General features: G+C 49.0%; 1 protein-coding gene across 1 annotated transcript in view; it reads left to right on the top strand.

Moving 5' to 3' along the window:
- Positions 1–5,426: 5,426 nt before the first annotated feature.
- The window catches only part of adnp2a (ADNP homeobox 2a), a 29,597-nt gene continuing 23,248 nt past the window's right edge, over positions 5,427–11,775 (top strand). Inside the window, exon 1 of the mRNA XM_078414671.1 lies at positions 5,427–5,586. The gene's annotated coding sequence lies outside the window, so the exon portion shown is untranslated. The remainder of the gene's footprint in view (positions 5,587–11,775) is intronic.

The raw sequence follows: 11,775 nt of genomic DNA, 5'->3' as shown, positions 1-11,775 counted from the left end.
TACAAGCCCAATCGCTCCAGCCTTTCAACATACGACAGTCCCGCCATTCCGGGAATTAACCTAGTGAACCTACGCTGCACGCCCTCCATAGCAAGAATATCCTTCCTCAAATTTGGAGACCAAAACTGCACACAGTACTCCAGGTGCGGTCTCACCAGGGCCCGGTACAACTGTAGAAGGACCTCTTTGCTCCTATACTCAACTCCTCTTGTTACGAAGGCCAACATTCCATTGGCTTTCTTCACTGCCTGCTATACCTGCATGCTTCCTTTCATTGACTGATGCACTAGGACACCCAGATCTCGTTGAACTCCCCCTCCTCCTAACTTGACACCATTCAGATAATAATCTGCCTTTCTATTCTTACTTCCAAAGTGAATAACCTCACACTTATCTACATTAAACTGCATCTGCCATGTATCCGCCCACTCACACAACCTGTCCAAGTCACCCTGCAGCCTTATTGCATCTTCCTCACAATTCACACTACCCCCCAACTTAGTATCATCTGCAAATTTGCTAATGGTACTTTTAATCCCTTCGTCTAAGTCATTAATGTATATCGTAAATAGCTGGGGTCCCAGCACCGAACCTTGCGGTACCCCACTGGTCACTGCCTGCCATTCCGAAAGGGACCCATTTATCCCCACTCTTTGCTTTCTGTCTGTCAACCAATTTTCTATCCATGTCAGTACCCTACCCCCAATACCATGTGCCCTAATTTTGCCCACTAATCTCCTATGTGGGACCTTGTCGAAGGCTTTCTGAAAGTCGAGGTACACCACATCCACTGACTCTCCCTTGTCAATTTTCCTAGTTACATCCTCAAAAAATTCCAGTAGATTTGTCAAGCATGATTTCCCCTTCGTAAATCCATGCTGACTCGGAATGATCCCGTTACTGCTATCCAAATGCTCAGCAATTTCGTCTTTTATAATTGACTCCAGCATCTTCCCCACCACTGATGTCAGACTAACTGGTCTATAATTCCCCGTTTTCTCTCTCCCTCCTTTCTTAAAAAGTGGGATAACATTTGCTATCCTCCAATCCACAGGAACTGATCCTGAATCTATAGAACATTGAAAAATGATCTCCAATGCTTCCACTATTTCTAGAGCCACCTCCTTAAGTACTCTGGGATGCAGACCATCAGGCCCTGGGGATTTATCAGCCTTCAGTCCCATCAGTCTACCCAAAACCATTTCCTGCCTAATGTGGATTTCCTTCAGTTCCTCCATCACCCTAGGTTCTCCGGCCCATAGTACAGGTGTCAGGGGTTATGGAGAGAAGGCAGGAGGATGGGGTTGTGAGGGAAAAATAGATTTCCCCCTAAAACAGACACAATTAAATGGCGGAGTAGACTTGATGGGCTGAATAGCCTAATTTTGCTCTGAGAATTTATGAACATGAAAATGACTCATTCTCATAGCTTCAACATGATCAATTTCCCTCCTGGGATGAATAAAGTTCTATCATATCGTAACTCATTTTTCTTTTCCTTTTGATTATTATACCTCTAAGGCCAAGAGTAAATTGTTTGGAAAATCAACCTCAAAATCACCTACGAGTTTCTACAAAATGGCGGCGCTGCGCAGCAGTAGTGGCTCACCTGCAGTCCGTTTGTCTTTTGTGTTTTTTGCCTTAATTGTAGTGTTTAGATGTGATGTAGTGTTTTTTGTGGTTGTGTACTGAGTGTGGGGGGGGACTGTAAAATTATCTCTTCCGAACGGAGACCCGACCTTTTTGTCTGGGTGGTGTCTCCGTTCCCGCTGCGGCCTACCATCGGCCAAACACCTGGAGCTGGCGGCCTCCACCTGGGACCACCTGCGGCTCTGGTTCGCAGAGCCCGCGGACCGGACTTACCATCTGTGGAGCTGGCTGCCTTCGGAGGCTGTGGTGGCGCTGCGAGAGCGGCTGCAACTCGCCTTCGGAGGCTCCGGAGGCTTCGGCCACGGGCCGCATGGATATCGGAAGCTCGCTGGCCCCTGAGTGGGGGCCGACATCGGGAGCTCCGGCAGCGGCAGCGTCTTCGCCCGCCCCGAATCGCAGGGCTTGGGTCGGCCCGCTGCGAACCTTTCACTGTCCGGCGCAGCCTGGAACAGGCCGTGGGATATTCTCCGCCCGGCGGAGGCTTCAATGTCGGGAGCCCTGTCCGCCCCGACGTGGCAACTTCAACAGCCTGACCGCGGGAGAAGACAGTAGAGGAAGAGAAAAGACATTCTGGCCTTCCATGACAGTGAGGAGGTGACTGGAGGAGACTCACTGTGATGGATGTTTCTTTTTTTTTGGTTTTGTGTTGGTTTGTGATTGTGTGTGTTATTGCTTATCTTTATTGCTCTTATTGTTGGACTGTGGGTAATGGAATTTCGTCCAAAAGACTTGTTAAAGGCTATCCTGGTTCTGATTCTGATTCTATGCATTGTTTATCGATTTGTATCTTAATCTAGATTAATTACCAAATCACATTCCAAAATAATGTTGTTGTGTGCGTAAAGTAAATCAGAAATGAACCAAAGTATTGGTTGAACCAAAATATTCATCACTTTGGCTTGGCAGTACATATTTCATACGATAATTCAAAATTATGGGTCATAGGAAAGTGATAAAAATTGTGATATGAAAGATTTTTCTCATGCTTGCACATTGATGATCATCAATCGGCGGTCACTCGAAGCGAGTATGACTGTCCTCTCCATAGGCGGAGGACGCCCCTGCGTGACTTTGTTTAACATGGGGAGACTGGTGCACAGACAGCCACCACACGGTCCTTGACAGATCTGGGTCAGGATCCAGTGACATGGAATCCAAGACGACCGGGAACCCTTTTCTGCTGCAGCCTTCATCCGTCTTCCCAGCCGTTGTGATGCTGCACTAAAGTCAGCCATCACCCTCCGCCTGTTCCACTGTTGAGGTCTTGGTTGCATTGCTCTTTGTCAGGGGCCTCCCCCCTCGACCTTACCGCCACGAGTGACCCTACCGGGAGCTTAACTCCAGACAGCATCGCTCTCAGGATCACACAAGCTTCTCCACCACGACAAGGTGACAATCCTCGGAGAAGACATTGATGATATCAGCACATTGAAAGTTAAATGGATTTGGTACTCAATGAAATAGCAAATGTTACAAAGGCTTCTGCTATCCAGTCAAGAGTAACTGAGTGAAGAGTCAACAAAAGTAATGGCACATTCATTAGAACTATCCATTATTCACATCATTGCCAATAATCCTACTCAAAAAAGATAGTCATTAAGCCATAGTGGAGAGACAAGGAACTGCAGATGTTGGAATCTTGAGTAAAATACAATGTGCAGGAGGAACTGGGCAAGTCAGGCAGAATCTGTGGTGGGAATGGTTAGGTCAGGACCCTTAATATATTTTTGAAAGTTGACAGAAGAGATATGGCCATCAACTCAATCATATTTCCTTCTTCAAATTACCAATCAACTAAAAGTCCAACACTTAGTGAATAATTTCACTCTTTAGTGTACTTTTAAACCATAACATTTGTTGAAGAACCTTATATTGAGAATCAACTACAATCCAAGGCTTGTTCTTGACTGACCAACATGAATCTACCAATTTTACACTCAACTGACTTGCATCTGTAGAGGTGTATCCAACTTTTGGTCTACTGTGTCATCTGCTATCAGGACCCGTCTGAAGAACGGTCTCAACTCAAGGAGTCACCTATCCATCATCTCCAGAGATGCTGCCAGACCTGTTTTACTCCAGTACTTTGTGTCCTTTAGAACCACTTTCATTTGCGCACGGGGATCACCAATATTTAACCCATTATTAACCACCATTCCTGCTGAGGTTAACCATTCACATATTGAATTGGAAATGACCTCCACATTAGAAGTTCCTCATGCAACTCTCACTGACTAGTCTTTCCTCATCAATGGGTTTGCCTCATCCATTAGATAGCAACCCAACGGGTTGGCCATTGCAACAGGGCTGACACCACCCCCTCCCAATGCAAAGGAGGCCAAGTATCAACTTTCTCCAACTGGTTCATTCCAATCACTGAGGTCATCGTGATACGCCTCCTCCAAACAACATCACCCCCGTTCCCCTCAATTCTCGCCAGAATTAAATATTTTGGGTGAGCAGCATATTTACCTTTATCGCGTATCTATACACCGAGAAGGGCTCGATTGTAATCGTGTATTGTCTTTCTGCTGACTGGTTAGCACACAAGCTTTCCACTGTATCTCGGTACACGTGATAATAAACTGAACTGAGTAGGAGGGAACTGCAGATGCTGGTTTTCACCGAAGGTGGACACAAAATGCCGGAGTAACTCAGCGGGGCGGGCAGCATCTCTGGAGAGAATGAATGGGTGGTGCTTCAGGTCGAGACCCTTTCTCAGACTGAGAGTCAGAGGAGACTAGACTAGACTAGACTTGACTAGACTAGACTTGATTAGACTAGAATTGGACTAGACTTGATTAGGATAGACTAGACATGACTAGACTAGACTTGACAAGGATAGACTAAACTTGACTAGACTTGAGTAGACTAGAATTGACTAGACTAGATTAGACTTGACTAGACTATACTTGATTAGACTAGACATTTATCTGTGGAATTCACTGCCTCAGAAGGCAGTGGAGGCCAATTCTCTGAATGCATTCAAGAGAGAGCTAGATAGAGCTCTTAATGATAGCGGAGTCAGGGGGTATGGGGAGAAGGCAGGAACGGGGTACTGATTGAGAATGATCAGCCATGATCACATTGAATGGCGGTGCTGGCTCGAAGGGCCGAATGGCCTACTCCGGCACCTATTGCCTATTGACTAGACTTGACTAGAATTGACTTGACTAGAATTGACTAAACTAGACTAGAGCTGACTTGACTAGACTAGACTAGAGCGGACTTGACTAGACTAGACTACAGCTGACTTGACTAGACTAGACTAGAGGTGACTTGACTAGACTAGACTAGACTAGAGCTGACTAGACTTGGCTAGACTAGACTTGACAACACTAGACTAGACTCCAACTTTTGGGTGCCAAAAATGCAACCGTGCAAAAAAAGTGGGGATGGGGATGGGGGGTGGGGGATGGGAATAGGAGGATGGGGGTGGGGATGGGGGTAGGGAATGGGGGGGTGGGGTGGAGTGGAGGTGGGGATAGGGAATGGGGGGTGGGGGTTGGGAATGGGGGTGGGGTGTGGATGGGGGTGGGGGTTGGGAATGGGGGATGGGGGTGGGGTGTGGATGGGGGTGGGGGTTGGGGTTGGGAATGGGGGATGGGGGTGGGGATGGGGTGGGGGGTAGACACCTGCAAACTCTTGGCATTGTGTTTTGAGAGATTTGAACTTTGTTGGTCAATGCCACGATATGTAAATGAAGCAGCACGTCACTTCCAGGCGGAGGGGCCGCCATTTTGTCTTGTCCGGGTCGGGCCGGGGCGGCGGGTGCTGTTGTGGAGACGAGTGGTGGGGCCGGCGGGCGCTGTTGGGCCGGGGTCAGCCGCGCATCCGACCTCGCCGAGCTCTGCTCTGCTCTGCTCTGCCCTCCCCTCCCCTGCCCGCGGCGCCAAGTCGGGACGGCGGCTGGAGAGACGGCAGGACGTTGGTTGGGTGAGGGAATTGGCGCGAAATGGTGGGAGGGGGAGGGGGAGGGGGGGGGGAGGGGGGGGGGAGGAGAGGAGGGGAGGAGAGGAGGGGGAGGAGGAGAGGGGGAGGGACGGTAGTGAGGGGGGAGAGGGAGGGAGGGTGTGGGGGATAGAGAGGGGGGATGTGGGGGAGAGAGGGAGGAGGGTGTGGGGGAGAGGGAGGGATGAGGGTGGGGTAGAGAGAGGGGGAGGGTGGTGGATAGAGGAGGGTAGAGAGGACGGGGAGAGGGGGTAGGTGGGGTAGGGAGAGGGATGAGGGTGGGGTAGAAAGAGATGGGGAGAGGGATGAGGGTGGGGTAGGGAGAGGAGGGGAGAGGGAGATATGAGGGTGGGATAGAGAGGGGGTGTGGGTGAGAGGGAGGAGGGTGGGGGAGAGAGAGGGGGGTGTGGGGGAGAGAGGGAGGAGGATGGGGAAGAGAGAGCAGGGGAGAGGGATGAGGGTGGGATAAGGAGGGGAGAGGGAGGGATGAGGGGGGGTGTGGGGGAGAGAGAGAGGGGGTGGGGTAGAGAGGGGGAGCGAGAGAAAGAGGGGTGGTAGAAAGGGCCGGGAGAGAGAGAGAGGGATGGCGGAATGGGAGAGAGGGGGGTAGAGAGGAGGGGGGTGGGGGAGAGAGGCGAGGACGGTGGGGGGGAGAGGGGGCTTGGAGGGGAGAGAGAGAGGGAGGGAGATGTGTGAGAGGGGGAGGGGAGGGGTAGAATATCCCTCTCTCCGCCCTGCCTGGCGGTGAGCAGCGGTCCGCAGCGCCCCCTCTCCACCCCCCACCCTGGGAATCACCTGCCAAAGGTGTTCTTTGGATACATGGCGCCACCTGCACTTGTGGCCATCCCTGCCTGCCCGCCCACCCCTTAGTGCCAGCACCGTGTACCCCCGGCCGGCAGGTCTGTGGGACCCTCTGTAACCAGGCACTCCCTGTGTACCCTTGGCGCTCCCTTCCTCTGTACCCTCAGGCGCTCCCTCTCTCCCTCTGCACGCACGGGCACTCCCTCCCTCTGCACTCTCCACCCCCTATACCCATGGGCACTCCCTCCCTCTGCCACCCTCAGGTGCTCCCTCCCTCTGCCACCCTCAGGTGCTCCCTCCCTCTGCATCCGAACGCTGCCCGCGGCCCGGTTCAAAAGCACAAAGCTCCAAATTTGCTCTCAAACCAAACTCCGCACGTGAACGTTTGCACTGGGAGGAGAATCCAGCGCTTTGCTCCTGTGCAATATTAAGCGCTTGAAGGTTGTCTTTTTTAAAGGGAATTCAATATTCACCAGTCTTTAGAGTCTTTCTTGTGGTCTTTTATGGAGCTGTTCCTAAAACAAAGTTGTGATGATGTCTCAGTTCAGTTCAGTTTGAGTTTAGTTTATTGTCTGTCATGTGTACCGAGGTACACTGAAAAGCTTTTGTTGTGTGCTAACTAGTCAGCGGAAAGACAATACATGATTACAATCGAGCCATTGTAGTAAACCAAGCGTTGTGAGTTAAACGGGTTTATTAACGTAACAGTTGTTGAACACGCGCACGCTTAGTTAGGAGAACAGTTAGGTGCTTGTTGCTGTTGAGAGGAGCACCACACGTCTGTCCACTAATGGGCTCGAGCAGAGCTTCTCATCTCCAACTGTCAACCCTCATTCTGTCACGTGATCGTTCCAGTTCTGGTGACGAAGGTTCGATCAGTAAGTGGCTTGCCCCCTAGGTGGCGCCACACCATTCACAATGTACAGATACAGTGCCCTCCCTAATGTTTGGGACAAAGACCCATCATTTATTTATTTGCCTCTGCACTCCACAATTTGAGATTTGTAACAGAACAAAAAATCACATGTGGTTAAAGTGCACATTGTCAGATTTTAATAAAGGCTATTTTTCACACAATCACAATAATATCAATTATGTTTTGCAACATATGAGGAACTTCTTTTGCCATACAGTCATAACAATAAAAAGCAACAGGACACACAAAATACATATTAACATGAACATCCACCACGGTGACTCCTCCACATTCCTCAGGGCGAAAAAAGTTCAATCTCCTTTTTGTCCTCCGGCGGTCGGGGCCTCGATCGAACCTTCCGTTGATGGGACGATCTTGACTCCCGTAGCCGGCGGTGGGCCTTCCTCGTCAGGGCGATCAAGCTCCTGCATTGGGGGGTGGGGGGGGGGGGAATCTCAGCTCCCTCGCGCCGGCGATCTACCCCGGGTCGGGACCAGTCGAACCTCGTGCAGCTTTTAGAGCTCCCGACCGGTCTCAACCCGAGAATGCGAGCTCCTGATGTTAAAGTCCGCAGGTTGCTTTGGAGCGTCGATCCCAGGCAAGGGATCGCAGGCTCAGATGGTAAGTCCACGCCCCCGCAGGGGAAGGTCAGTCCCAGGCAAGGCCTCCAGCTCCGTGATGTTAGGCCGCAGAGCGACCGGAGATACGATCCAGAAAACAATCGCATCTCCGGCAAGGTAAAAGATTGAAGAACAGTTTCCCTGAACCCCTCCCCCACCCTCCACCCTCCACATAAAACAAACCAGAGAACTTTAACACAAAGTTTTAAAACTCATCAAGAAGAGTTCGAAAAGGACAGACAGAATGTCGGCGAGGCAGCCCCCTGGTGGGGGTGAAAGACTGGAGGAAAGATTAGGTGCTGAGAGCTCTCTTATACCTGCATTAAGGAGGCAATTAAACACACCTGAGCAATTACAAACACCTGTGAAGCCGTGTGTCCCAAACATTATGGTGCCCTGAAATTGGGGGACTATGTATAAACACAGCTGTAATTTCTACATGATCAAACCAAAATGTATAAAAATGGCCTTTATTAAAATCTGACAATGCACTTTAACCACGTGATTTTATTTCTATTACAAATCTCAAATTGTGGAGTATAGAGGCAAATAAATAAATGATGGGTCTTTGTCCAAAACTTTATGGAGGGCCCTGTACATGATAAGGAAATAACGATTAGTGCAAGTTAAAGCCAGTGAAGTCCGTTCAAAGATAGTCCAAGGGACGAAGGGATTAAAAGTACCATTAGCAAATTTGCAGATGATACTAAGCTGGGGGGTAGTGTGAATTGTGAGGAAGATGCAATAAGGCTGCAGGGTGACTTGGACAGGTTGTGTGAGTGGGCGGATACATGGCAGATGCAGTTTAATGTAGATTAAGTGTGAGGTTATTCACTTTGGAAGTAAGAATAGAAAGGCAGATTATTATCTGAATGGTGTCAAGTTAGGAGGAGGGGGAGTTCAACGAGATCTGGGTGTCCTAGTGCATCAGTCAATGAAAGGAAGCATGCAGGAACAGCAGGCAGTGAAGAAAGCCAATGGAATGTTGGCCTTCGTAACAAGAGGAGTTGAGTATAGGAGCAAAGAGGTCCTTCTACAGTTGTACCGGGCCCTGGTGAGACCGCACCTGGAGTACTGTGTGCAGTTTTGGTCTCCAAATTTGAGGAAGGATATTCTTGCTATGGAGGGCGTGCAGCGTAGGTTCACTAGGTTAATTCCCGGAATGGCGGGACTGTCGTATGTTGAAAGGCTGGAGCGATTGGGCTTGTATACACTGGAATTTAGAAGGATGAGGGGGGATCTTATTGAAACATATAAGATAATTAGGGGATTGGACACATTAGAGGCAGGAAACATGTTCCCAATGTTGGGGGAGTCCAGAACAAGGGGCCACAGTTTAAGAATAAGGGGTAGGCCATTTAGAACGGAGATGAGGAAGAACTTTTTCAGTCAGAGAGTGGTGAAGGTGTGGAATTCTCTGCCTCAGAAGGCAGTGGAGGCCAGTTCGTTGGATGCTTTCAAGAGAGAGCTGGATAGAGCTCTTAAGGATAGCGGAGTGAGGGGGTATGGGGAGAAGGCAGGAACGGGGTACTGATTGAGAGTGATCAGCCATGATCGCATTGAATGGCGGTGCTGGCTCGAAGGGCTGAATGGCCTACTCCTGCACCTATTGTCTATTGTCTATTGCAATGAGGTGTGTAGTAGTACGACTGCTCTCTCGTTGGTGGTAGAATGGTTCAGTTGCCTGATAACAGCTGGGAAGAAACTGACCCTGAATCTGGAGGTGTGCGTTTTCACATTTCTATACCTTTTGCCCGATGGGAGAGTCTGAAGAAGGGTCCTGACCCAAATGCAGTCTGAACTGTGAAATTCAGTCTGAAGAAGGATCCTGACCCAAAACGTCACCCATCCTATTTTTCCAGAGATGGTCTCTGACCCGCTGAGTTACTCCAGCACTTTATGTCTATCTTTGGTTGCCACGAGTGCTTGGTGATTAGAAACAGAGCATGGAAACGGGCCCTTTGGCCCATCAAGCCCACGCCGACCCATTCATGCTAGTCCTATGCACTCCCATTTTTGCATCTTACTCACTCGGAGTAATTTCCAGAAGCCAATTAACCACAGACCTGCATGTCTTTGGATTGAGGGAGGAATCTGAAGCACCCGGAGAAAAACTACGCATTCACAGGGGAAACATGCAGACTCCTTACATACAGCACCTCTGGCGCTCGAGGGCAGCAGCTCTACCACTGCATCACTGCCTGTATTTATCCTTTATGGGGCACCTCCTCCCAAAAGCATAATTTTGCTGATGCTGAAATCCTGGGAAAAAAAGTGAAAATGCTACAAATAGGCAATAGATTGGGCAGTATCAATGGAGAGAGAAATCAAAGATACATTAAATCTGTGAAATGCAAGTCGAAGCTGTGCTGAAACCTGGAAACCATCAGGAGAATGTAGGAAGGAACTGCAGATGCTGGTTTACACTGAATGCTGGAGTAACTCAGCGGGTCAGATAGGACCTCTGGAGATCATGCATAAGTGATGTTTCAGTTCGGGACCCTTCTTCAGACTGAACGTAGTTTATGTTATTGTCACGTGTACCGAGGTACAGTGAAACGCTTTTGTTGCGCACTACCTAGTCGGTGGAAAGACAACATGATTATAATCGAGCCATCCACAGTGTAAGATACATGATAAAGGGAAAACGTGGATAATGGCACCCTATTTATTCAGGGTACTCATTGCATTTTACACCTCAATGAAATCTCCTTTGTTTCAGAGAAAAACATCGACACCCTACAATGTCTTACCTCATAACCATACATTCTCAAGACCTGGCTAGATACATCCTCTGTAGTCCCTCTTATTCTCTTGCAAGCTTCTTGTGTGTTGATTAAAACTGTAGAGCCATCTCAGTGGTACAGCTAATAGAGATGCTGCTTCAACCATGACCACCTGTGTGGACGATGCACATTCTCCCCGTCATAGAGAGAGTCTTGCATTGTGGGAACAGGCCCTTCGGCCCAACTTGCCCGCATCGGCCAACATGTCCCATCTAGTCCTACCTGCCTGCATTTGGCCCATATCCCTCCAAACCTTTTTTATCCACTGTCCGGTCTAAATATTTCTTATAAACATTGCAATAGTACCTGCCTCAACTACCGTCTCTGGCAGCTCCTTCCCGTACTAATCAAGAATCTGTCAATCCTCGCCTTAAAAATATTAAAGAAGCATTGAGGAGAGATCTTTGAATGCATGTTTGTAGATCAAGTGATCATGCAGGTTGATATGGTGGTTTTGGCTTATATGATGCCTTCCTTTATTGGCCAAAGCATAAAGGGCTGATACAGACTGTAGAAAATATTAGTCGACCGTAGCTCTTAGTAACAGAGTGATAGTGTGGAAAAAGGCCCTTCGGCCCAACTAACCCACATCAGCCAACATGTGTTTACAACATAGGAAGGCATTTCAACCTCTTCCCTTCAACCCTTCGCGTGAAAAAGTCACCCCTCAGGTTCCTATGAAATTTCCCCCCCCCCCCTCACTTTAAAACTATATCCTCTGGTTCTTGATTCCCCTACTCTGGGCAAGAGACACTATGCATCTACTCAATCTATTCTTCTCACTTGGCTACTTGGGATTCCTCTGGTTTCGTCCAACATCACAAAGACATGCAGATTGTCGTAAATTGCCCTTGGGTGTGTTGGTGGGTGCAGAATCTGGGAATGGGGGAAGAAATGGCGGGACTGTCATATGTTGAAAGACTGGAGCGACTAGGCTTGTATACACTGGAATTTAGAAGGATGAGAGGGGATCTTATCGAAACGTATAAGATTATTAAGGGGTTGGACACGTTAGAGGCAGGAAACATGTTCCCAATGTTGGGGGAGTCCA

This window comes from Rhinoraja longicauda, chromosome 2 (assembly GCF_053455715.1).
Source record: "Rhinoraja longicauda isolate Sanriku21f chromosome 2, sRhiLon1.1, whole genome shotgun sequence".
In the NCBI taxonomy this organism is placed as follows: Eukaryota; Metazoa; Chordata; class Chondrichthyes; order Rajiformes; family Arhynchobatidae; genus Rhinoraja; species Rhinoraja longicauda.
This window is presented reverse-complemented; position numbering and strand designations above follow the sequence as displayed.